Genomic DNA, 25,703 nt, shown 5'->3' on the forward strand with positions numbered 1-25,703 from the left:
AAACGTAGGACAGGTCAAAAGGGCAGTGCCGAGTTGGAAGGCTGGATCTGGGATAAGGTGGGTGGAGTGGAAATGAGGAAACTGGTGAAATCCACATTGATCCCATGTGATTGGAGGATCTGAACACAGATGATGAGGCGTTCTTCATCCAGCCATCAGATGCCTGGGATTTGGCGGTGGAGATGGCCCAGGACCTGCATATCTTTGGTGGAGCAGGAAGGGGAGTTAAAGTCTTTGGGCACAGGCTGTTTGGCTTGTTTAGTGTTTTACTGTTACTTTCACAGACCTTTTGTAAGTTAATTTTCCTCTGCTGCCCAACCCCTGACAATGTGCTGCTCTCTCAACGGACTAAATTTTCCACAGTATCTTTGCCAGTGAATAAATCTTTTTTTCAACAAAAGAGTGCATTTTCCTTCCATTTCTGACCATCAAATTCTGCAACATTCTCACTTCCTGTAATGCATTTAGCACTCCCTGAAATATCAACTATGTGTTTCTCTCTCCACAGACACCAGTGATTAATGCCAAAGCCCCATTGCCTGTGGAGAGGGTGATGTTTGACTTCCTTGTACAGCTGCAGTTGGTGTGGTGACTTGGGTAAGAGATGTTACAGATTATTCACTCAGTGACAGTGAAGAGTTGACAATGTGTGTGCAAATCAACAACGGTTTGTATTTTTATCATTTTTATAATTTCACAGAAATTGAGAATTTCTGACATAAGGCCACAGATGGGGATATTAGGTCAGGTGATCAAAAGTATTGCCAAATAAGCAGGTTTTCAGGAATACATTAAAGGAGGAGGCCAGTCTGAGAGGGTCAGGGTGCGATTTCCAGACTTTGTTCCCTTGACCGTGTCGAAACAGCCAGACTGGTGAAGCAATACATAAATGCATCTTTGGGAGTCTGAAAGAAAATGAGTTGTCGAGGTCTCTCAGGTTGTGTGGTTCAGGGAGACAGGGATGTTCACAGCCAGGAATTACATCAAGGGAGAGAATTTTAAATTGTTGCTTGGAAGGAGCCTTTTGATGAATCAACAAGTTTTGGTGCAAGTGAGCACTCGGGCAGGAGGGTTTTCGATACTCTTGGGATTATATGTAAGTTGAATGTGGGAGGCTGGCCAGGACTGTGTTTGGATAACGTAGTCTGGAGATAACACAGGGATGGACGAGTATTTCAGTAAATGGGCTGAGACTAGGGTGGAGTTGGGTGATGTCACTGATGTAGAAATAGCAGTTTTGGAGTCGGGCCCCTCCTCATCACTCCCCCTCCCCAATTCACAAATATTTTTCGTTGTTCTGTCTGTCTTTTCTGGTTATGTCCTTCTCTCCAATTCTGCTAAGAACTAATACTTGACCTCAAGGTTGTTGGAAAATCCTGCTCCATCTCCACTCTCCCTTTCCTTTCTGAATTCCTCATCTGTGGTGTCCATCCAGGATCTATCTTTGTCCCCTCCTGTATCTCACCTACACACTGCCAGGAGGTGACATCGTATTGGTTTCACATGTACACTGACGATGCCCAGCTCTCTCTCCCTATCATCCCTCTCTATTGCTCCACTGTTACTCATTCATCAAACTGCTTACCACTCGATTGGCTGCAATTTCCTCCACTGAAACACTGCAATGGTTAAACCCATTGCCTTCAGTTGCTATTACAAATTACTTTCCCTTACTGCTCAGCCCCTCCCTCTTACTGGGAAATGCCTGAGGCAGAACTTAACAATATTGCTCTCATGTTCTGACCCCAAGGTAACCTTCTGATCAGACATCTACACAATTGCAAACACCTGGAATTCCAATCTCTAAAATGTTGCTTTTCTCCACCTCACCCCAGCTCCATTGCTACTGAAACCCCTTACCCATGTCTGTGTTGCATTAAAGTTGACAAATCTAAAACAGAACCCTTGATTCTGCAACTGACCCAGAATCTGGTTCTAGGATCCCTCATGATGGGACACATCCTCTCAGTATTTACCCTGACATACCCCTTAATAAGCCTATGTTTCAATAAGATCGCCTCTCATTCTCCCCCAAATCCAATGAGTCCAGTCCCAACTTCTTCAGCCTTTTCTTAAAAGATAGTCCCTGCAAACCAGGGATCATCCCAGTAAATCTTCTCTGAATGCTTCCGATGAAGTGATGTATTTCCTTAAATAAAGGGACCAAAATTTCTCTCATTACTCCATATGTGGTCTCACTCGCATATATAAAGTGGCTCTCAGGTATATACTCCAAACGCTTATACTGCAAATCCCCTGAAATCAGGAATAATATTCCATTCCCCTTCCTGATGACCTGTTGTAACTGTGTGCTAGCTTTCTGTGTTTCCTGCACAGTTACCCCCTGGGTCCCTTTTGTGTTGCAGCTTTCTACAGTTTCCACCATTTAAATAGTCCTCTGTTCTTTTATTACCTCCTCCAAAATGAACAACTTCACATTATCCCAAGTTATGCTCCATTTACCAACTTGTCCACTTCTCCGAATCCATCTCTGTAAACTGTTTATAATCCTTTTGGAATTTTACTGTTCTACATTTTCTAGGAGACTCCCCCCTCATTCTTCTAAATCTTTCCAGGGAGCACCAGGCAGTGGGAAGCATGCTGAGTTGCTGTCTTTTCAGAGAGACTCTTTGGAATGACTGGGAGGATCTTGCTGCCCTTTGGTCAGAATGGAGACAACTTGCCCATCGAGCTGCATGAGCCTTTCACCCCCCCCCCCCCCCCATGTCTTATTGATGAGGCACAGCGGCAGAACGGAAGGAAAGAAAAGGAAGGAAATCCTGCTCTCCAAATCTCACTGACTCTTGGAACATTCTGTCCCATGTGTCAAAGATCTGCCCTGTTCAGTCACATGAAGTCCCAAGTTGGAAAATCATAGAAACCCACACAGATTTCCCCCTGAACTGACTACTGACCTCCACAAGGGGTAATATGTACAGTCATCCTGGACCAGGAGGAGGGGATGGTGTGAGTTTCTAACCTGAACTGACAGTGACAGATTTTATAAATTTGTATTACAGGATACTACAGGTGGATATTCAGATGGCAATCTCAGTAACTGTAATGCCAAACTCTGATTGAATTACTCCATTCATCAGGACCTCAGGACCTGGATATTTGCACTGTGTGTGAGTATTTTGTTCCAGCTCAATTCCATTTTCTGCATAAAAATTCTCCTTTGAATCAAACCGTCCTGTCAATAGATCTCCCCAAAATCTTAAATATGTGTCCAGTAATCCTTTTATGATGAGTTGATGAGTGCAAGGTTTAACATCCTGTTGTATATGTTTTGTAAGCACTTGTCTCTCAGCTCCCCTCAATTTCCTTTGCTACAACGAGAACACCTCAGTTTCCCCAAACCCCTGATTCCCCAGTGTCTGTTTGCTCTCTATAAGGTACACATCAGGATCGTGTTGGAACCTTCTCCACTTGCCTTCATCAGTGCAGCCCTCAACAGTATTAAAGAAAGCGAACATCCTCCAGGACAAAGCACTGTGCCTGAGTGGTGTCCCATCCACCACCTTCAGCATTCCCTCTCTCCACCCCCGATGCACAGTGGCATCACTGTGTAAAAGGTAAAGTCAGCATTGTCCTACCAGACCATAGGGCTGCTCTCTCATTAGGGAGAGATGTCTGGTGGTGGTTTAACCTGAAGGTTACCACAGCCCAGGCAAGGGGAGAGGTTGAGAACAAGAGTCCATCTATTGTAGATGGATATTCTTGATATGTATTAACAACACCCATGTCCCTGCAACTAAAATCCCCCATTCCTTGAACCATCCTGGTAACTCTCCTGTGCCCCCTCTCAGGGACCCTGCCATCCTTCCCAATGTGTGGGCAAACTCTGGTTTGCACAGACCCAGCTGCTCTGTGTTCCTGTGGGTGATGTCATCATCGAGCAACACTTGCACTAAACCTCACTGTCTGTGAGGGTGGGAGACACAAATCCCGAAATCATTTGAGATGTATTTAGTGTGCACTTGCTATGCCATGATAGATGACACTTTTCCACATGTACTGGAAAATAGAGGAGGATAATAGTATGGTGGTAGTTTTCAGTCGTAGTTTTCTTTCTCTCAGATTCGATGGACCACCAGAGCGTTTTTCTGTTCTGTAGACCGCTGAGATGTTTATTATAGGAATATGACAGGCTCCATTGGACATCAGGTCAGAAACGGTGATACTAGAATAGATGACACATGATTGGTCGATTTTCTTGGGAGGAAAGTGAGACGCAGAGATTTAAGAGGAAATTCAGAAGCTCAGCGCAGGAATTGTAAAGGGCAATCATCAAGTGAGAAATAAACATTGGGCATCCTGAAAGCTGGAAATAAAGAAAGGCACATATAGCAGAGCTTTGAGAGACTGGAGGGGATTAGACAGGGGGAGGATAATGAAGCTGGAGGAGATGCAAGTTGGAAAGGATTGTGAGGATGGACGATGTTACAGAGATAGAGAGATTTGTGATAGAGGTTTTTGAATTTTGAGGCTGGAGTGGAATTATAGAGATGAGGAATATTTGTAAGGCTGGATGAGATGGCACTGATAGGGAGAGTTCCAAACATAGAGGAATTTACAGAGGTAACGAGTCATAAAGTTACACAGCATCGACACAGAACATGTGGTCCAACCAGTCCGTGTCGACCATAAATTCGAACTGAACTAATCGCACCTGCCTCCACTTGGTCCAAGTCCATCCTAGCATTCCCTGTTGATATACGGGTCCAAATGTTTTTTTCCTATTAGAATCCCATTCCCCTACCCTTTTGCTCTACATTTACCCCGACTAATTCACTCAACCCAATCATTCCTGAACACTATGGGCAATTGAGCACGGTCAGGTCACCTCCCCTGTACATCTGTGGATTGTGGGAGGAAACGGCAGCACCTGGAGGAACCCACACTGTCATGGGGAAGAATATGCAAACTCCACATGGACAGTCACCCAATACAGGAATTGAGCCTGTGTCCCTGGTGTTGAGAGGTAGCAGTGCTAACCGTTGAGCCACTGTGACACCCTGAAATTGTAATTGCATTCACATCTACCACGTCCTCTGCAAGTTTATTCCACATGTGAACCACTCTTGTGCAAAAACAAAAAATAACATCGGAACTTCTTTTTAAAGCCTTACTTTTTAATTTGAGAAAAGGATGTCCCCAATCTTGAATCGCAACCCCTCCTGGAAAGGGCACCTGCTGTTCACATTACCAAAACTCTTCAGGATTTTATAAACCTCTAATAAGTTCACCCCTCAGCCTCCTGTGCTCCAGTGAAAAAGGACCCAACCTATCCAGACTCTGCTTATAATTCAATCCCTCCGTTCCCATCACCATCCTGGTAAATCTCTTCTGAACCTGCTCCGATTTAATAATATCCTTCCTATAACAGCACAAGCAGAACTGGGCACAGTATTCCAGAAGAGGCCTCCCCAACATCCTGTACAACCTCAACATAATGTCCCAACGCCTATATTCAAAGATCTGAGCAATGAAGGCAAATGTGCTAAACCCCTTCTGAGCCACCCTGTCTGCATGTGACACATAGTTCAAAGATCTGAACCCCTCGGTCTCTTTGTTCCATATCACTATCCGAGGCCCAACTTTTAATCAGTCTAAGTCCAGCCTTCGTTTGTTTTACCAAGATGTAATATTTTGCATTTATTCCAATCCAAAAATCACAAACATCCTTCGAGTATAGAGGCAAGAATGTTACAGAGATGTTACAGGTGCATGGTTCTCTGAAAGTTGATTCACAGGTAGACAGGACAATGACGAAAGCTTTTGACACACTGGCCTTCAGCAGTGCATATCACTGAGTATCGAAATCAGGGAATTACGTTACAGTTAATAGGATGCTGGTGAGGCCATACTGGTAGCGTAATGTTCAGTTTTCCTTTCAATTTACTATAGGAAGTGTGTTATTAAATTGGAAAGACGGCTGAAGACATATACAAGGATGTTACTGTCTCAATAGTCTGAGTTATAGGGAGAGTTTGGACAAGCTGGGATATTTTACTTTAGCCTGTATGAGGTTGAGGGGGATCTGACAGAAGTGTATAAGATCATGACAGGCATGGACCGAATGAATGTACTCAGTCTTTTTTCCCCAGGGTTGGGCAATCACAGACTAGAGGGCATCAGTTTAAGGAAAGAGGGGAAAATCAGTAAGGCAAAAAGGGGACAGGAGACCGCTTTGGCGAATAGGGAAAGGGTTTTTACAAATACATTAAGAGCAAATGGGTCACTAGAGAGAGAATAGGCCACCTCAAAGATCAGCAAGGCAGCCTATGTGTGAAGACACAGGAGATGGAGTTGTTGGGGGGGATACTAAACGAGTGGCATCAGTGTTTACTGTGGAGAAGGACAGATTTGTGGGGGTTGTCAAGATTAGAGATCGTGAGGGTGGGTGATGAGATGGGAGGCAATTGGAGGATGTTACAGAGATGCTTGTGATACCAGAGATAGTGATGGTTCTGAGGCGAGAGAGGATTTCTAGAGATAAGGAAGAGTTTAGTCTGGATGAGGTGACAGTGATCTGGGGAGTTGTGAGCATGGAGGAATTCAGAGATAGCGAGAGTTTGAGTCTTAAAATGATACAGAACAGAGACAGACCCTGTGGTTAAACCAGTCCGTGTTGACCATAATTCCCAACTAATCTAATCGCACCTGCCTCCGCTTGGTCCACATTCATCCAAATATTTCCTATTTATGGACTTGTCTAAATGTCTTTTAAACATTGTAATTGTATTCACAGCTGCCTCTTTTTCTGGGAGTTCACTTCACACATGTAAAGGTAAAAATAAATCACCAATTTATTTTTTAAACCTTTCTCCTCTATTTTCAAATTGTATGCACCCAGGTCTTGAATCCCCCCCTCCCCCTTATCTACACGCTTCATGGTTTTATAATCCTTTAAGGTCATCCCTCAACCTCCTACGCTGTAGTGAAAAAGCATCCCAGCCTATCCAGCTTCTCCTTGTGACACAATCCCTCCATTCATGGCAACATCCCGGTTAGTCTCTTCCGAATCCGCTCCAATTTAATAATATCCTTCCTATCACAGCACAACCAGAACTGGACACAGTATTCTAGAAGAGGCCTCCCCAGCATCCTGTACAGCCTCAACCTAAATTCCCAACTCTGGTACTCAGAGGTCTGAGCAATGAAGATAAGTGTGCTAACCACCTTCTTAATCACCCTGTCTACATGTGACACAGACTAAGAAGACCTGTACCTCTCAGTCTCTTTGTTCCATATCACTACTCAAAGCCTTACTTTTAATTAGTGTAAGTCCTGCCCTCGTTTGTTTTATCAAGATGCAATATTTTGCATCAGTATTTACTGTGGAGAAGGACACGGGAGATGTAGAATGTGGGGAAATAAATGGTGACATCTTGAAAAATGTCCATACTACAGAGTACGGGATGTCTGGAAACGCATAAAGGATGGATCAATCCCCAGGCTTTGATCAGTTGTACCCTAAAATTCTGTGGGAAGCGAGGGAAGTGATTTCTGGGCCTCTTGCTGAGATTTTTGTATTATTGATAGTCACAGCTGAGGTGCCAGAAGACTGCGGGTTGGTTAATACGGCGCTACTATTTAACGAAGGCAGTTTGGACAAGCCCAGGAACTACAGATGCTGTGCTAGACTAGGTGTTGGAGGGAGCCCTGAGCGACAGGATTTGCGTGTATTTGGAAAAGCACAGACTGATTAGGGATAGTCAGCATAACTTTCTGCATGGGAAATCATGTGTCACATACTCGATCTGGTTTTTAAGAAGTAACAAAGAGGATTGATGAGAGAAGAGTAGTAGATGCGATCTATATGGACTTCAGTAAGGTGTTCGACAAGGTTCCCCATGGGAGACTGGTTATCAAGGTTAGATCTCACGGAAGTAGCCATTTGGATATAGAACTGGCTCAAAGGCAGAAGACAGAGTGTGGTGGTGATGGATGATTATTTTTCAGACTGGAGGCCTGTGACTAGTGGAGTGCCACAAGGATCGTGCTGGGTCCACTACTTCTCATCATTTATATAAATGAATTAGATGTGAACACGGGAGGTATAGATAGTAAGTTTGTAGATGGCACTAAATTGGAGGTGTAGAGGACAGTGAAGAAGGTTACCTCAGATTTCAATGGGATTTTGATCAAATAGGCAAATAGGCTGAGGAGTGGCAGAGGGAGTTCAATTCAGATAAGTGCGAGGTGCTGCATTTTGGAAAAGCAAAGCTTAGTAGGACTGATACACGTCATGGTCAGGTCCTGGGGAGTGTTGCTGAACAAAGGGACCTTGCTGTGCAGGTTCATAGCTCCTTGAAAGTAGAGGCGCAGGTAGATAGGATAGTGAAGGTGTTTGGTATGATTTCGTTGATTAGTCAGAGTATTGAGTAAGAGAGTTGGGAGGTCATGTTGCGGCTGTTCAGGACATTGGTTTGGCCACTCTTGCAATATTGTGCGCAATTCTGTTCTCCACCTATCACAAAGATGTTGTGTAACTTGAAAGGTTCACAAAAGATTTATAAGGATGTTGCTAGGGTTGGAGAATTTGAGATATAGGGATAGGCTGTACAGGCTGGGGCTGTTTTCCCTGGAGCGTCAGAGGCTGAGGAGTGATCTCAAAGGTTTATAAAATCATGAGCATGGATCAGATAGATAGACAAGGGATTTTCACTGGAGTGGGGGAGTCTAGAACTAGAGGGTATAGATTTAGTGTGAGGGAAAAGATATAAAAGGGACCTAAGGGGCAACTTTTTCATGCGACGGTGTTGTGTTTATGGAATGAGCTGCCAGAGGGAGTTGTGAAGGCTGGTACAATTGCAACATTTATTCGGCATCTGGATGAGTATATGAATAGGAAGGGTTTAGAGGGATATTGACCAAGTGCTGGCAAATGGGACGAGATTAGGTTCGGAAAACTGGTCGGTATGGACGAGTTTGACTGAAGGGTCTGTTTCCGTGCTGTATGTCTGTGACTCACAGCCGGGGATCAGCTCAGTGGGTTTCAGTCTCTTCAAAGGTAAATCTTACTCTGTTTTACTTTTTCAAATCTGCAACATTCAGTAGGGTGAGTGTTTACTAGTTTAAGTGCCTCTGTTATGATCTTTTGGTTGAATGTTTTAAATGTAAAATACAGGTACTAATGTATTCGAGAGTAGTCTTTTGTAAAGCTGTAAGACTCTGCCTTTTTCTGGGTCTACAGATTAAGGTGCAGAGATGGCCATTCGTACAGTGATGTACACTTCCTGGAGGAGAGTAGGGGGAGTTTGAATGATCCTGAGGATAGCCTACAGGAAGTGATGCAAATCCTCTTGGATCACATGGATCAGATGGAGCGGTGCTTAATGGTAATGAAGAATTTACAAAAGTCAGGATGTGTGATAGGTGGCAGTTTCAGGCCGAAAAACTGCCGATACAGTCAGGTAGATGGGTTACCTCTCGGAAAGGTAGGAGAGGGAGGTAGGTAGAGAAGGAGTCTCCTGTGGCTATCCCCATCTGAAACAAGTATACTATTTTGGATAATGTAGGTGGTCATAGACTCTCAGGGGAATTTTGCACTGACAGCCAAGTTACTGCTACTGAGACTGGCTCGACTATAATGAGAGGTATATCAGATTCCAAACGCTCAAGGATGATAAGGGACTCTGTAGTTGGGCACAGACTGCCCTTTCTGTAGCTGACAGACATCAGAATGGGGTGGTACCTCCCTGGTGTCAGGATCAAGGATGTTTCGGACAGGTAGCAGAATATTCTCAAAGGGAAGAATGACCAGTGAGAGGTCATTGTACATTGGTACCAATGACATAGGAAGGGGAAGAGATGAAGTCCTGATGAGAGAATATAGCAAATTAGCCTGGAATATAAAAAAGTAGGTCCTCGACCATAATATCTGCATTACTTCTGGTGCTACATGCTAGTGAGAGTAGGAATAGCAGGATGGAGGGGATGAATGATTGGCTAAGGAGCTGGTGTAGGGCAGAAGGATTCACATCTTTTGATCATTGTAAGCTCCTCTGGAGTAGAGTTGACCTGCATAAGAAGGATGGATTGTACCTGAATTGGAAAGTGTCTAATATCCAGGCAGGGAGATTTGCTAGTGTTACTCAGGTGGCATTAATCCAGTAAGGGTAAACCCAAAGAGATAGTGATAAAAGAGGTAAGTCTGAGGCTGGTACAGTTCAGAAGTCAGACAGTCAAGACAGGCAAGGGCAAGGCACAGAACCAGGTGGAACTGACAAGTTACACTACATTTACTTCAATGCAAGAGGCCTGCCAGGGAAGGCAGATGGGCTCAGGGTATGGTTTTGAATGTGGCACTGGGATATCATGGGTATTACAGAAACGTTGCTCAGAGATGGGTAGGACTGGCAGCGTAATGTTCCAGGGTATCGATGCAAGAGGAAGGATAGGAAGGGGGACATGAGAGGAGGCGGAGTGGCCTTTTTGTTTAGAGGTAGCATTCCAGTTGTGCTGAGGGAGGATATTCCTGGGAGTACGTCCAGTGAAGTTATTTTGGTGGAACTGGGAAATAAGAAAGGGATCATCACCTTGTTGTTACTATCTGCGTGGGTTTCGTCTATTTGCTCTGGTTTCCTCCCATTATCTAAAGATATGCAGGTTGTGTGGATATTCCAGGCTGAATTGCCCATATTGTTCAGGGATGTGCACGCTAGGTGGATTAGCCATGGGGAATGCAGTGGTAAGGTAGGAGTCTCTGAGGGTCCGTGTGGTTGTGATGAGCTGAATGGCCTACTTCCACGCTGTCAGGGTTCTTTGATAATTCTACTAGTTTTAAAATAGTTACAGAAAATAATAGACCAGATCTAAATGGTGTTCTAAATTGGACAAAGGCGAATTTTGACAGTACAAGGTATTCCTTTGCTATTCCCAGGCTGGAAAGTGGGAACATAAGAACATAAGAAAGAGGAGCAGGAGTAGGCTACATGGCCCCTCAAGCCTGCTCTTCCATTTAATAAGATCAGGGCTGATCTTTTCATGGCCTCTGCTCCACTTTCCTGTTCTCTCACCATAACCCTTAATTCCTTTCCTGTTCACAAATCTACCTTTTGACCTAACGATAGTCAAGTCGATAACCTAAACTGCTGCACTCAGCAGCAAATTCCACAGATTCACAGATTTAGCTGAAGAAGTCCATCCTGAACTCCGTCCTAAATCTGATACCCCCTTATTTTGATGCTCTGCTCCCTAGTTTAAGCGACCCCTAGCGGAAATCACCTCCCTGCTTCTATCTTATCTACTCCGTTCATAATTTTATTTTTTTTCCCATCCAACCTCCCATATTTCGAAATTCCAATGAGTATACTACCAGTTTCCTCAATCTCTCTGCATCCGCCAACCCTCTGAAATCCTGACTGAAACTAGTGACCCTCCTCTACACTCCCTCCTGTGTCAGTACATCTTTGCGAATGTAAGGGGACCAAACCTGTACACAGTACTCCAGGTGTAGCCTCCCCAGCACCCTGTACAGCTGCAGCATAACCATCCCTCTAGCAATGAAGGACAATATTCCCTTCACTGTCTTAATTACCTGCTGTACCTGAAAACCAACTTGCTGTGATTCGTGCATAAGGACACCCAGCTCCCTCTGCACAGCAGCATGCTGCAAGTTTTCACCATTTCATCATCAGTTTGCTGTTAGTCTGACCAAAATGGATGACTTCACGTTTCCCAATCTTGTCCTTCATCTGCCAGATCCTTACCCACTCACATAGCCTATCTGTATCCCTGTGCAGACTTACAGTGGCCTCGGCACACATTGCTCTACCACTCATCTTAGTGAAGTCTACCTTTCATGAATCGATGCTGTGTCTGCTCAATGAGATAATTTCTATCCACATAGCTCACTATTTCTTCCTTAAGAGATCGGGCATTTTCCCCACCAAAGAAGTTATGCTAACAGGTCCATTTTAAAATATTCGCATCACATTTGTAGCTTGCCAATCTGTCAGAGCTGTCCCAGAGTCCAGCAAATTTTAGTGAATTATCACGAGTGCATTTGCTATTTACCCACTGCCATCTGTTAACGTCCCCTGGGATGCACTCCATCACGGCCAGGAGACCCATCTACCTTTCGGCTGTTATCTTTCCCAACACCACCTCTTTACTGAGAATGATTGCTTCTTTGTCCTCATCTGCCATTGCGTCCATAGGCCTGCAACAACGAGAGTACACAGACAGTATGTTCCTGTTAAGGCCTTAATAGGTAGTGTAGGGAATGCTGCCTGTCGAGAGAAATTGAGAGTCTCGTCAAGAAAATGAAGGAGCGATACGGCAGGTGCAGACAGCTGGGTTTGTGTAAATTCCTGGAGGAGTATAGGGGCAGTCGGAGTCTCCTCGAGGGAAACCAGGAGAGCAAAAACGGGACATGAGAGAGCTTTGGGAAATAGGTTCCCAGAGAATCCAGAGATTCCAGAAATACACTAAGGATAAACGAGTAAGCAGGCAGAGAATAGGGACCCTCAAAGATCAAGAAAAAGGTCCTATTTGTCCGAGATAAGTATATACCTGTCAGGCAGGGCGGAAGCTGTAGAGTGCAGGAGCTGTGGTTTACAAAGGAAATGGAATCTCTCTTCAAAAGGAAGAAGGCGGCTTATGTTAGGATGAGATGTGAAGCGTCTGTTAGGGCGCTTGAGGGTTACAAAATAGCCAGCAAAGTCCTAAAGAAAGAGCTCAGAAGTGCCAGGAGGACACATGAGAAATTGTTGGCGGATAGAAACAGGGTAAACCCTAAGGCTTTCTATAGGTATTTAAAGAATGACGAATAAGATTAGGGCCAATCAAGGATAGTAGTGGGGAGTTGTGTGTAGAGTCAGAGGAGATAGGGGAAGCACTAAATGAATATTTTTCAACAGTATTCCCTTTAGAAAATGACAATGTTGTTGAGATTACTGAGATACAGGCTACTAGACTAGGTGGGATTAAGGCTCATGAGGAAGAGGTATTAGAAATCTTGCAGAGTGTGAAAATAGATAAAACCCATTTGGCCCAGTGAACTTATCCCAGGATCCTCTGGGAAGCCAAGGTAGAGATTGCCGAGCCTTGGCATTGATCTTTAAATCATCATTGTCTACAGGAATAGTGCCAGAAGACTGGAGGATAGCACATGTGGTTCCCCTGTTCAAGAAGGGGAGTAGAGACAACCCTGGTAATTATAGACTAGTGAGCCTTACATCAGTTGTTGGTAAAGTGTTGGAAAAGGTTATAAGAGATATGATCCAGAAAAGAATAATTTGATTAGGGATAGTCAGCACGGTTTTGTGAAGGGTAGGTCGTGCCTCACAAACCTTATTGAGTTCTTTGAGAAGGTGACCAAACAGATAGGTGAGAGTAAACCGGTTGATGTGGTGTATATGGATTTCAGCAACGCGTTCGATAAGGTTCCCCACAGTAGACTATTGTACAAAATGCGGAAGGGTGGGATTGTGGGAGATAAAGCAGTTTGGATCAGTAATTGGCTCGCTGAAAGCAGACAGTGGTGATTGATGGGAAACGTTCATCCTGGAGTCCAGTTGCCAGTAGTGTACCGCAAGGGTCGGCGTTGGGTCCACTGTTGTTCGTCATTTTCATAAACTACCTGGATGAGGGCGTAGAAGGATGGATTAGTAAATTTGCAGACAACACGAAGGTTGGTGGAGTTGTGGATAGTGACGAAGGATGTTGTAAGTTACAGAGAGACTTAGATAAGCTGCAGAACTGGGCTGAGAGGTGGCAAATGGAGTTTAATGCGGACAAGTGTGAGGTGATTCACTTTGGTCAGAGTAACTGGAATGCAAAGTACTGGGCTAATGGTATGATTCTTGGTAGTGTAGATGAGCAGAGAGATCTCAGTGTCCAGGTACACATTTCCTTGAAAGTTGCCACCAGGTTGACGGGGTTGTTTAGAAGGCATACAGGGTTTTAGCTTTTATTAACAGGGGGATCGAAATCCGGAACCATGATGTTATGCTACAGCTGTACAAAACTCTAGTGAGGCTGCACTTAGAGTATTGTGTACAGTTCTGTTCCCCACATTATAAGGAGGATGTGGAAGCTTTGAAAGGGTGCAGAGGAGATTTACTAGGATGTTGCCTGGTATGGTGGGAAGGTCTTACAAGGAAAGGCTGAGGGACTTGAGGCTGTTTTCGTTAGAGAAGAAGGTTGATACGTTACTTAATAGAGACATACAAGATAATCAGATGGTTAGATAGGGTGGACAGGGAGAGCCTTTTTCCAAGAATGGTGACGGCGAGCACGAGGAGATATAGCTTTAAATTGAGGGGTGATAGATATAGGACAGATGTCAGAGGTAATTTCTTTACTCAGAGAGTAGTCCGTGTATGGAATGCTTTGCCTGCAACGGTAGTAGATTCACCAACTTTAAGTACATTTAAGTCGTTATTGGACAAGCAAATGGACGTACATGGAATAGTGTTGGTTAAATGGGCTTCAGATTGGTATGACAGGTCGGCGCGACATTGAGGGCCGAAGAGCCTGTACTGTGTTTTAATGTTCTATGTTCTATGAGCAATATGCTGTAAGGATCGTTTCTGGGTCCACTGCTTTTCTTCATTTATGTAAATGTTTTCTATGTGAATATAGGAGGCATGGTCAGTGACTTTACATAGATACCAAAATTGGAGGTGCAGTGGACAGGGAAGAAGGTTACCTCAGATTACAATGGGACTTCAAACAAATTGGCTTTGGAGTGGCAGATGGAGTTTAATTCAGAAAAATGTGAGGTGCTCCATTTTGGAAAATCAAATCAGGGCAGGACTAATATACTTAATGGAAAGGTCCTGAGGAGCGTTGCTGAACAAAGATCTTGGAGTGCAGGTTCATAGTTCCTGAAAGTGGAGTCATAGATAGGCAGGGTAGTGAAGAAGGCGTTTAGTATCCTTGCCTTTACTGGTTAGTGGATTGAGTACACGAGTTGTGACGGCATTTTGTGGCTGTTCAGCACATTGATTCAGCCACTTCTGAAATTTTGCTTTCAGTCCTGGTTTCCCCGCTATCGGAATGATATTGTGAAACTTGAAAGGGTTCAGAAAAGATGTGCAAAGATGTTACTAGGGTTGAGGGTTTCAGCTATATAGGGATGGGCTGAATAGGCTGGGGCTGTTTTCCCTGGAGCATCGGATGCTGACAGATGACCTCAGTGGTTGATACAATTGTGAGGGACATGGATAGGATGATCAACCAGGATCTTATTCACAGGTTAGGTGTGTCCAAATCTATGGGGCACAGGCTTAAGGAGTGAGGAAAACAATTTATAAGGGATCTGAGGGGCATTGTTTTCAAGCTGAACGTGCTATGTGTATGGAATGAGCTGCCAGAGAAAGTGTGGTGGCTGGAACAATTGCAACATTTAAAAGGCAACATTTAAAAGATTGGGTAAGTGATTAGGAAAGGTTTAGAAGGTTATGGGCCAAGTGTTGTCAAATGGGACGAGATTAATTTAGAATATCTGATCGGCATGGACAAGTTGGACCAAACGGTTGGTTTCTGTGCTGTACATCTCGATAACACTGAAACATTAAAATAAGATACGTTTCTCTATGTGGAGAGTTAGCAGAAGGTCGGATAATTCTCCTTGGAACTCAGAAAGTTAAGCAGTGATTTCAACTAGGAGCAGATTTCTTACAGGCAAATGGGAGGTGAGTTGGGACAGACTGGCACCATCTCCAGAGAGAGAGAGTACAGCCCCAATGGGTTGAATAGCCCCCAGTCCCTCTACTCTGTGATACTGCCCCCTTTCACTGAATGTTGAAGCTCATGCCAGTGCAGAGCCATAGAGATATACAGCATGAAAACAGCCCTTTTGGTCAAACTAGTCCATGCTGACCAGATATCCGAACTTAATCTCGTCCCATTTGCCAACACTTGGCACACATCCCACTACACCCTTCCAATACATACACCCATCGAGATGCCAAATGGTCTAGTTTTACCAACTTCCACCACTTCCCCTGACAGAAGATTCCATACACACACCACCTGCTGTGAAAAAAGTTGACCCTCTGATCCCTTTTATATATTTCCCCTCGCACATTGAACCTATGCCCGCTAGTTCTGGACACCCCCACCCCAGGGCAAGGACCTTGTCTATTTATCCTATCCATGCCCCTCATGATTTGATAAACCTCTATAAGGTCACCCTTCAGCCTCCAATACTCCTGGGAGGAGCGCACAACTCGTGTCACAATGGGGCCGGTGAGATTGATGGCAGCTTCAGACCAATAGGAGAGTTGATGTGATCCTCCAGACAATGGGAGTGAATGAGGGGTGGGTCCAGTGGGCCAAGATGTGACCATAAACTGTGCAGGTGCACTGTCACTATGGTGCGGGTGTACTCCGTGAGTGTGAAGGGAATGAGAGAGACAGCAGAGATTGGGAGAGAAATTGAGTTTGTATGGACTGGGAATGTTGATAAACACACGGTTTTAGGTGGCTAGACCTGAATTAGAAATTCCTGGTAAATTAGAACCAAAAGAGCTGCGGATGCTGTAAATCTCACAATAACCAAAAGGTACTGGAAAAGCTCAGCAGGTCTGGCAGCATCTGAGAAGAGAAATCAGAATTAACATTTTGGATTCGCTGAGCCTTCCTCAGAGCCGATGTGACTGAAAGAAATGTCGCTTTTTATGCAGAAGGTAGGGGTTAAGGAGTACATGATATGTGGGGATAGAGTCCAAAGAAAGAGATGGGAGCAGTTGGACAACGGAGTGGATAACGAACTGGCTGGGGGAGGGTGAATAGCTGTTTATGAGGACTGTTAGTGGCGAACCATAGGTAGTGTGTAATGGCATGCTCTATGATAACAAGGACTGGTGTGTGGGTTAAGAGGCTAGGGCGCTAGGACATTGGAGAGTTCAGGGCCTAAAATTATTGAATTTGATAGAGGTGTTCAGGATGTCCAAGTAGAAAATGAGGTGTTGTTCTTCCAGCTTGTGTTAAAGTGTGGCGCTGGAAAAGCACAGCAGGTCAGGTAGCTGACCTTCAGCAGTTGATCACCCTGAAGCTCTACTTTCCAGGGACTGTACACTTGTTCTGAGCCCTTCAGAGGGATTGAAGGGGATAGGGAGAGAACAGGAACAGGGTTGTGTTGTAATCTACAAAATAACGGTCACCCTCCCCCTCTCGGTGTCTCCCCTCTGTCTCCCATCCCCCATCATGCCTCCTCCCCACCGCAGGGAAAAGATCTTGTGTATTTTCCCTATCCATGCCCCTACTGATTTGATAAACCTCTATAAGGTCACCCATCAGCATCTGACGCTCCAGGGAAAACAGTGTATTCATCCGCTCCCTTTGGTTCAAATCCTCCAACCCTAGCAACATGCTTGTAATACTTTGCTGACCCCTTTCAAGTTTCACAATATTGTTTTGATAGGAAAGAGATCAGAATTGCATGCAATATTCCAAGCATGACCTAACCAAGGCCCTGTACAGCCGCAATATGACTTCCCACCTCCTATACTCAGTGCTCTGACCAATAAAGGAAAATATACTAAACACCTTCTTAACTATCCTATCTACCTGTGATTCTGCATTTCAAGGAGCTATGAACCTGTACTCCAAAGTCTCTTTCTCAGCAGCAATCCCGAGGACCTTATCATTAAGTGTATTCACCCTGCTAATATTTGCTTTTCCAAAATGCAGCACCTCACATTTATCTAAATTAAACTCCATCTGCCAGTCCTCAGCACATTCAACCATCTGATCAAGATCCCATTATAATCTGAGGTAATCCTGTTCACTGTCCACTACACCTCCAATTTTGGGGTCATCTTACGAACATTACTTCCTATATTCACATCCAAATCATTTATATAAATTATGAACATTTCAGGATCCAGCACCGATACATTGTGACATCCCACTGGTCACAGGTCTCCAATCTGAAAAGCAACCTTCCACCACCACCCTCTGTCTTCTCCCTTTGAACAAGTTTTGTATCCAAATGGCTAGTTGTCTCTGTATTCCATGAGATCTAACCTTGCTAACCAGTCTCCCATGGGGAACCTTGTTGAATGCCTTACTGAAGTCCATGTAGATTATTTCTACCGCTTTGCCGTCATCAATCCTCTTTGTTGTTACTTCAAAAAAATTGAATCAAGTTCATGAGACGTGATTTCTCACACACAAAGCCGTTATTAATATCCCGGACTTAACTCTGTACATTGGGGTCTGCGTCACCCAGTTATGGTTGTTAATATTCTGGATAAATTTCACATACACCAGCTTTGTGTTGGTGACTGTGTACTGAGTCTTGTTAATAACAGCAACACAGATGAGTTCCTTTTGAAAGGCAGTCCCTATATCCCTAACCCCCTTCCAGTTGCTCTGTCTCCTCCATTCCCACCGTAGACAGTAAGTGGGAGGAGCTCATGGAGTTTCCATGTGAGTGAGATTGAGAAAATCTTCCCTTCTTTCCACTAGCCCACCAAGAAATGGCGGTAGTGTCCTTACCTCTGGACCAAGAGAATCGGGTTCAGAGTTTGGTAACAGCGGCTTTGAAGAGGCTGATTGGAAATCATGCCCAAGCCACCAGGCCATACTGTCTCCCAGCTGTCCCTGCCTGAGTCTCCAAACAGAACCATCCTGTCGTTTCTCTCCTGTCAGACTCTCCCATTGCTCAGTTTGTCCAGGATCCCCTCCTGCTGCTGCACTGCTCCTGTCCCTCACTGACCTGTCCATCCCCAAGTGTCCTCCACATTCATTCGTTGTTTACAATCCCATTGTTCCAGTCCTGCAGCCCCTCCCCCTCCACTCTATTGGGCACAGCTGCTGTCAATCACCCAGGCACCTGTGTGATCTGGAGCATGCTCTGTAGGAGGGGAGACCTGTGCACGGGCGCAGTGCTGGCCAATTGTTGGCGTATGTGCAGTATGGGTCAGTGCCAGCGAGGGAGGCTTTGGATGTGTGGGATTAATCTGTCATTGGCTGCTCCCTCCCTTCCTCCCTCTGAGAACAGGACCCAGGGGACTGGTCCCTGCCCTGGTATCGTGACAAGTGGTTGGCGTATCGGTGGGGGGAGCATTTTGCAGAAAGTTATCAGAACTCAGGTGAAGATTCAGGAATGTTATGGAAAGGAACAAAGGTAGGCCTGCAATTAAAGTTCTAATTTGGTTCATTTTAGTTCAACCAGATGTGATTTGTCCAGTGTGTGCAGGATGGTTCTTATCAGAGGGTTGGTGTGGAGGAAATAAATAAGAGGTTCCAGATTGGAAAAAAAAAATCAATGTTGGTCTGACTAGGAAACCTTGGGAGGTGGGGGGAGGATTCACCAACACCCAGGAGACTCCGAGTCAGATTCATTGATTTGATTAGATTAGACTTCCTGCAGTGTGGAAACATGCCCTTCGGCCCAGCCAGTCCACACCGACCCTCGGAAGTGTAGCCCACCCAGACCCATTTCCCTCTGACTAATGCACATAACACTATGGGCAATTTAGCCTAGCCGATTCACCTGACCAATGCATCTTTGGATTGTGGGAGAAAACCGGCGCACCCGGAGAAAACCCACGCAGACACGGAGAGAACATGCAAATTCCACACGGACACTGTGGGGCAGCAGTGCCATCGTGCCACACCTTTGTTTTGGTCCTTAGTCTGCAGGCAGGAGCTAAGAAGCTGAATTCAACGAGAGGAGAGAGCATTAGAACTGGGTGTGGAGGAAAGGGGTGAGGAGATTGGTTTGGATTTCAGTTCACAGAAGGGAGAAATTGTGAGACTGAGAATTAAAGCTTTGGGGGAACAAAGAAACTACAATTTAATACTATAATTGTCTTATGAATTTCCATCCTGTGTTAATGGTGGTGACTTGTTTTCTCTGTTGTAGGGTACTGAAAGGGCAGATTTGTGAATGAGAAATTCAGATTGAACTTCATGTTCAGTTTTGACAGTTACTTAATCCGTGCCGCTCTGAATATCATTGGCCTTTTCATGTGGAAAGAAAGGTGTGTATTCTGTCCGTGGGCGAATATTTCAAGTGTCAATGTGACTGGAAAAATTACTGAGACACAGCCAAGTCCATGTCAGCGTGGTGAATGTGGAGAGAGCTTTCATTTGTTTTTAAAAGTCTGAAAATACGTGTCACATTTCCCAGGAATAATGAAGTTACAGATTTGTTTTGTATGAGGACAAGTTTTTAATTAACCATGCAACCAGAAAGACAGAAGGATACCTGCACCATGGAAAATACAATGAAAACGGGATTGTTGTAATGGGGTTAATTTTCGATCATGGCTTGTAATCCGTTGGCGATGTCACGTCTGTTCCAGCGCCGTGGGGAGACACTGGAAATGTGATGAATGCAGTGAAGATTTCGGTTATTCAACTGGATAAGGTGCAGAAGAAATGGGCTCAGGGGTCTGAGTTAGAGGGAGAGGTTGGACAAGCGAGGATTCTTTTTTGTTTAGAGCAGAGGAAACAGAGGGGAGATCTATTTCTGGCAGTGTATAATATTGTGACAGGCTTGGGTAAGGTGAATGCACTCAGTCTTTTTCCCAGGAAATCAAGGAGTAGAGGGCATCAGTTTAAGGTGAGAGGAGAAATTATGAAAGGGAACCTGAGGGGCAACTGTTTTACATAGAAGGTGGTATGTATATGGACTGAGCTGCCAGTGGAAGTGGTTGAGGTGGGTACATTAACAACATGTAAAAGACATTTGGACAAATACATGGATAGCAAAGGGTCAGATGCAGATGGGCCAAGTGCAGGGAAATGGGTTCGCGTGGATGGACATATTGGCCGGCATGGGCCAGATTGGGCCAAAGGGCCTGTCTCTGCTGTAGGACTCTGACTCCAAATATATTTTCTATTTCTCCCGCCACCTCTGGTAGTACCCTGGGATGTATTCCATCCTGGCAAAGAGACATGTCTACCTTTAGCTCCATTAGCTTGCCCAGCTCTAACACTTTCGTGATAATGGTTGTTCCTTGGTCCTCACCTTCCTCAGTCTCCTTATCAATTACTGGCATGTTCTTCGTATCCTCCACTGTGAAGACTGACTGCTGTGTACTCATATTCCTGAACCCTGCTGGATAGGAATAACTGGGCACAGAACTCTGAGAGGTCTTCTTTGAGTCTTTATTGATGAGACATGGCAGTTACCTGGATAGTGTACATGCAGAACACCTCCAGGCAGCATCAGGTAACTCCCCGCCTGTCCGATGTGCCGCTCCCATTCTTATACCTTTGTGGTTTGTGTTTTGAATGGACGCTGTCTCTCAATATTATCTCCATGGCAATGGCAGTTAAAAAAGTCGAGTTCAGCTCAGCACTTTGTGGTTAAACCACATACCCCTCCCTCACGGCCCTGTGGCTCAGCCAGGTATCTGACAGGCACTTCAGTTTCCGTGGGGCTGTCTATCAGGATTCTGATGTGGAAGAACTGGTGTTGGAGTGGGGTGGGCAAAGTTAAAAGCCACACATCACCAAGTTATAGTCCAACAGGTTTATTTGGAAGTACAAGCTTTTGGAGTGTGCTGAGATTTTGCACTTGATCAGGATTATCTCTATGGTAACAGTTAAGTGCTTCAACAATTACAGAGGCCATATGTTCCCCAAATAATAGGTTCCCCTCTAGCAGTGTAAACTGCTATTCCAGCCCTGGGGATAGCTACTCATCACTTTTCTCCCCCAATCCCATCCAGCTTTCTGTTGATCTTTAAAGTTTTTCTAATCTCCTAGTTTCTTCTTGGTCTTTGCCAATTTGAATGCTTTCTATTTCAGTTTGATAGACTCCCTTATTTCCTTATCCACCCACGGCAGATTATTCCATTTCCTACAGTCCTCCCTTTTCACTGATATATAATTTTGCTGAGCAGTTTGAAAGATTATTTGATATTCCCGCACTGTCCGTCAACTGTCCCACCCTAAAGTCTTTGCTTCCAGTCTACATTAGCCAACTCCTGCCTCATCCTATTGTAGTCTCCTTTGTTTAAACACAGGATCTTGGGATTGGATTTAATCTTCCCGCTTTCCAACTGTATTCTAAATTCAACCAGATTTATCACAAGTCTTTTATCAGATTACGAGGTGAGGCCATGTTACCTGGATGTTTTGGTTTTCATTGTCAGAGACCTTGGCTTTGTAATAAAGTACAGGATAGATGTTCAAAACAGAGTATTCTGGACGGTGTGAATGTACTGAACAGTCTAAAACCATAAATCACTGTCTCCCCTCAGTTTACATGATCTGGAGATGCCGGTGTTGGACTGGGGTGTACAAAGTTAAAAATCTCACAACACCAGGTTATAGTCCCTCAGGTTTAATTAGAAGCACACTGGATTTCGGAGCGTTGCTCCTTCATCATGATCCAATTAAATAAGTTGGACTATAACCGGTCTAACTCACCTCAGTTTAAAATTGAAAAATCATTTTCTCCCACATGCTTCCTTACTTTCGAAGTTTGAAACGCTAATCCACCTGACTATCCTGCTTTTTCCAAAAATCTCCTTTGGTGAAGGTGGTGAGTTTTGGATTCAGCTTTTCCGTTATTACCGCAAGAAGATAAGCACTGGGCACAGGAGAGGCAATGCAGCTCCACCATTTAATACCATGCTGATTGAGCTCACCTCGGTCTCAGCTGGATTTTCCTGCCTGCTCTCTCTTACCCTTCAATTCATTGCAAATTCAACATCTGTATTTCTTCAGTAAATTTGCTCATTGTCCTAGCATCTACCGCATTTTGAATAGGGAATTCCACAGATACACAGCACATTGAGATAGGTACATTCTTCTATATGAGAATGGAATAGGAGCCCTACCGTGCAGAAATAGGGTAATCGTCCATGGAGTCCACACCAACCCTATCATGAGCATCCCATTCACACTCACCCATTCCCTGTATTTCCCATGGTTAATGGCTTAACCTGCACAGGTATGGGCACTGGGAATTTCGCATAGCCAATCCACTTTACCTGCACATCTTTGGACTGTGGGATGAAACTCGAGCACCCAGAGGAAACCCGCAGTGACGCAGGGAGCACGTGTAAACTCCACACAGTTGCCTAAGGCTGTAACCAAATCCAGGTCTCTGACGCTGTGAGTCAGCAATGCTAACCATTGAGTCACCTCTGCTTAAAATCTCCTGCTCCTATTATTCTCGCCACACCCCAGTTGGCTGAATCTATATTCCTTACATCAGAAAATCAGGTTGTGGAAGCAGATGTTTCAATAAAACCCAGTGACAATCCAAATGTTATGTGTGTCTGAATGGGGATCAGATACACAACACCCTCCAGTCTACACTTTTCGTTGACTTTCCAGAGACAGGGCTCCAATGGCGTCATGGGGACTACAACTCCCACAATCCCTGAGGCAGGGACCACACGTGTGTGGGGAAACACGGCACTGTACATGTACAAAATGTGTGCGGGTTTTGGAGCATGTGCTTTGGGTAAATATGCTTTGCGGAAAGTTTTTCACATTGTGATTGGCTGGAGGAGGAACGTATTTACTCATAGTATTGATCTGTTGGGGGAGGGGGTCAAAGTATCACTACATCCATGTAGGACCACTCTCCATCCCCAATTCATTGTAATGGTCGGAATCAACTAATGGGGAACGAAGAAGGATCTGATCCATTCTCCCAGATTGAAGGTTCCTCTTCTGTCCAGGATCTGCCACCTCCCTTTCTTTCCTTTTGTTTCATTCTGCTGTTACATTATTCACTTGCAGCAACTGAAGGGAAAGGAAGTGAACCCAGAAAGGGTGCAGAGTCTAACCAGGGACGGGAAGTGGTGGCATGGATCTGTTTATCAGTTACTCCATGGGAATGGGGAGGGTGTACATTAGGGGGTAGCAGAGTCAGAATGGTGGGAGAGAGTAAGTGGGCTGGAGGGTTACAGCTTTGAGGGAAGAAAGGGAAAAAGAGTAAGTAGAATTGTCTGCTCTGAATTTCTAACATGTACATATTCCTTTATACAGGGTGCTAGATGGTGAAGATTTGCAGACTGAAATCTCAAAGTCATGTGCAGATCATGATTAAGTTAACCAGCATTTGAAGAAGCAAAGACAGAGAATCACTCAGCCAAAATCCTGCAACACTCTCATCGCAACATTTTCGATCTCTCTGCACCAAATGGACTGTGAATTGTACAAGACAGCAGCTCCCTACCATCTTCTCAAGGGTAACTAGAGATGGGGAATAAATGCTGGCTGAGCCAGTGATGCCCATATCCTGGAAATGGTTTCTATCTCTAGTTGCTGAACCCCAGTTGATGTTCCTGCAGGATGATGAGGGACGCTGAGTGCATCCTCCAGGAGGTAGCACCATCACATTACCCCTGCCTACAACCACACAGTAACACAGCAACATCACTGGAACAAAAGGCAGTGAAGCCAAAGGAGGACTTAGATATAGTTCTTCAAGGTAAAGTCATGAAAAGGGATTGGAACACAGCAGGAGACTGAGCTGGATGGTCAGCTGTTTCCCATTGAATGGTGGAGCAGGATTGAAAGGCTGAATGGTCTCCTCCTGCTGCTATCCCCCAGGTCTGTATATAGTCATGGAGCCTGGGCAGGAAGGAGTTCGCAGGGATTCTCCAGGAGATTGCACTTCCACAACAGTTTTCAGTGAGGGATGGTTTGATGGATTTTATTTAACATTTATCTTTAACAAAAGGTTTGTAAATTTTGGTTTTAAAATGTTGTAAAAGTTATTTTGCACAGCAAATAAAATTAAAGAAAATAACGTAAACTGTCTGAATATAACAGTTTTAAAACTTTCAACCCTTGTAAAACAAAATCCTGTCTATTCCTGGACACAATCACTTTCCAGCTACTCAAACTCCAGGGAAATATTCCCTCCCTGTCTGAACCTTTGGTTTGATTTAACTGCTTTTCAGTTCTCGTTCTGTTAGCTGTGAAGCATTCTTTTTCCCCATTTCTCCGACCCAGAAATGTGAGCACAGCAATCTACCCACCATCAAAATCATCAGTACGCCATTTTGCTTTTGGTTAACATATAATCACCAGCAGTGCAAATGTGAGGACTGCAGATGCTGGAAACAAGAGCCTAGATTAGAGGGATGCTGGAAAAGGCCTTTTGCTGAAATGTTGATTTTCCGGCTCCTCAGATCCTGCCTGACCTGCTGTGCTTTTCCAACACCACTCTAATCTAGACATATAATCACCATCAGTCAACCATTTGTGTAACCAATTGAATATTTCCAAACAAAGCCCATTTCGGGCCAAGCAAACCATTACAAGTGTCAGAATGAGAAGGGACTAAATCAAAGTAGAGTTGTGGGGAGGGGGCAGCGATGGAGATAAAGCACTATATCCCCTGCGGTGCCCACTTCTATCTAAAGGCATCGAGAGCATTGATCCACACTACATGCTCCTTTTCCAAGGACACCCTGCTGTGTAGCCTTTATCCTCAATCATAGAATAAAATCCCTACAGTGTGGAAGGAGAGCATTGGCCCATCAAACCCCACCGACCATCCGAAGAACATCACACCCAGAGCACTCCATCCCTGTAACACTGCATTTCCCATGGCTGATCCACCTAGTCTGTACAATTCTGGATCCTGTGGACAATTTAGCACGACTGATCCACCTAACCTGCACATCTTTGGACTGTGGGAGGAAACCAGAACACCTGGAGGGGACCCACACTAACCTGGGGAGAATGTGGGAACTCCACACAGGCCGTTGGACAAGGCTGGACTCCAACTTTGTACCTGATGCTGTGAA

The 25,703-nt window shown here is 44.7% G+C and overlaps 1 long non-coding RNA gene across 1 annotated transcript; it reads left to right on the top strand.

Moving 5' to 3' along the window:
- The first annotated feature begins 506 nt into the window (after window positions 1-506).
- On the top strand, window positions 507-24,703 carry LOC140471855 (uncharacterized). The gene is made up of 3 exons (XR_011957224.1): window positions 507-597; window positions 3,021-3,128; window positions 23,932-24,703. It is a non-coding gene; the product is annotated as an uncharacterized lncRNA (long non-coding RNA).
- The last annotated feature ends 1,000 nt before the right edge of the window (window positions 24,704-25,703 follow it).

The sequence above is a fragment of the Chiloscyllium punctatum genome, unplaced genomic scaffold (assembly GCF_047496795.1).
Source record: "Chiloscyllium punctatum isolate Juve2018m unplaced genomic scaffold, sChiPun1.3 scaffold_168, whole genome shotgun sequence".
In the NCBI taxonomy this organism is placed as follows: Eukaryota; Metazoa; Chordata; class Chondrichthyes; order Orectolobiformes; family Hemiscylliidae; genus Chiloscyllium; species Chiloscyllium punctatum.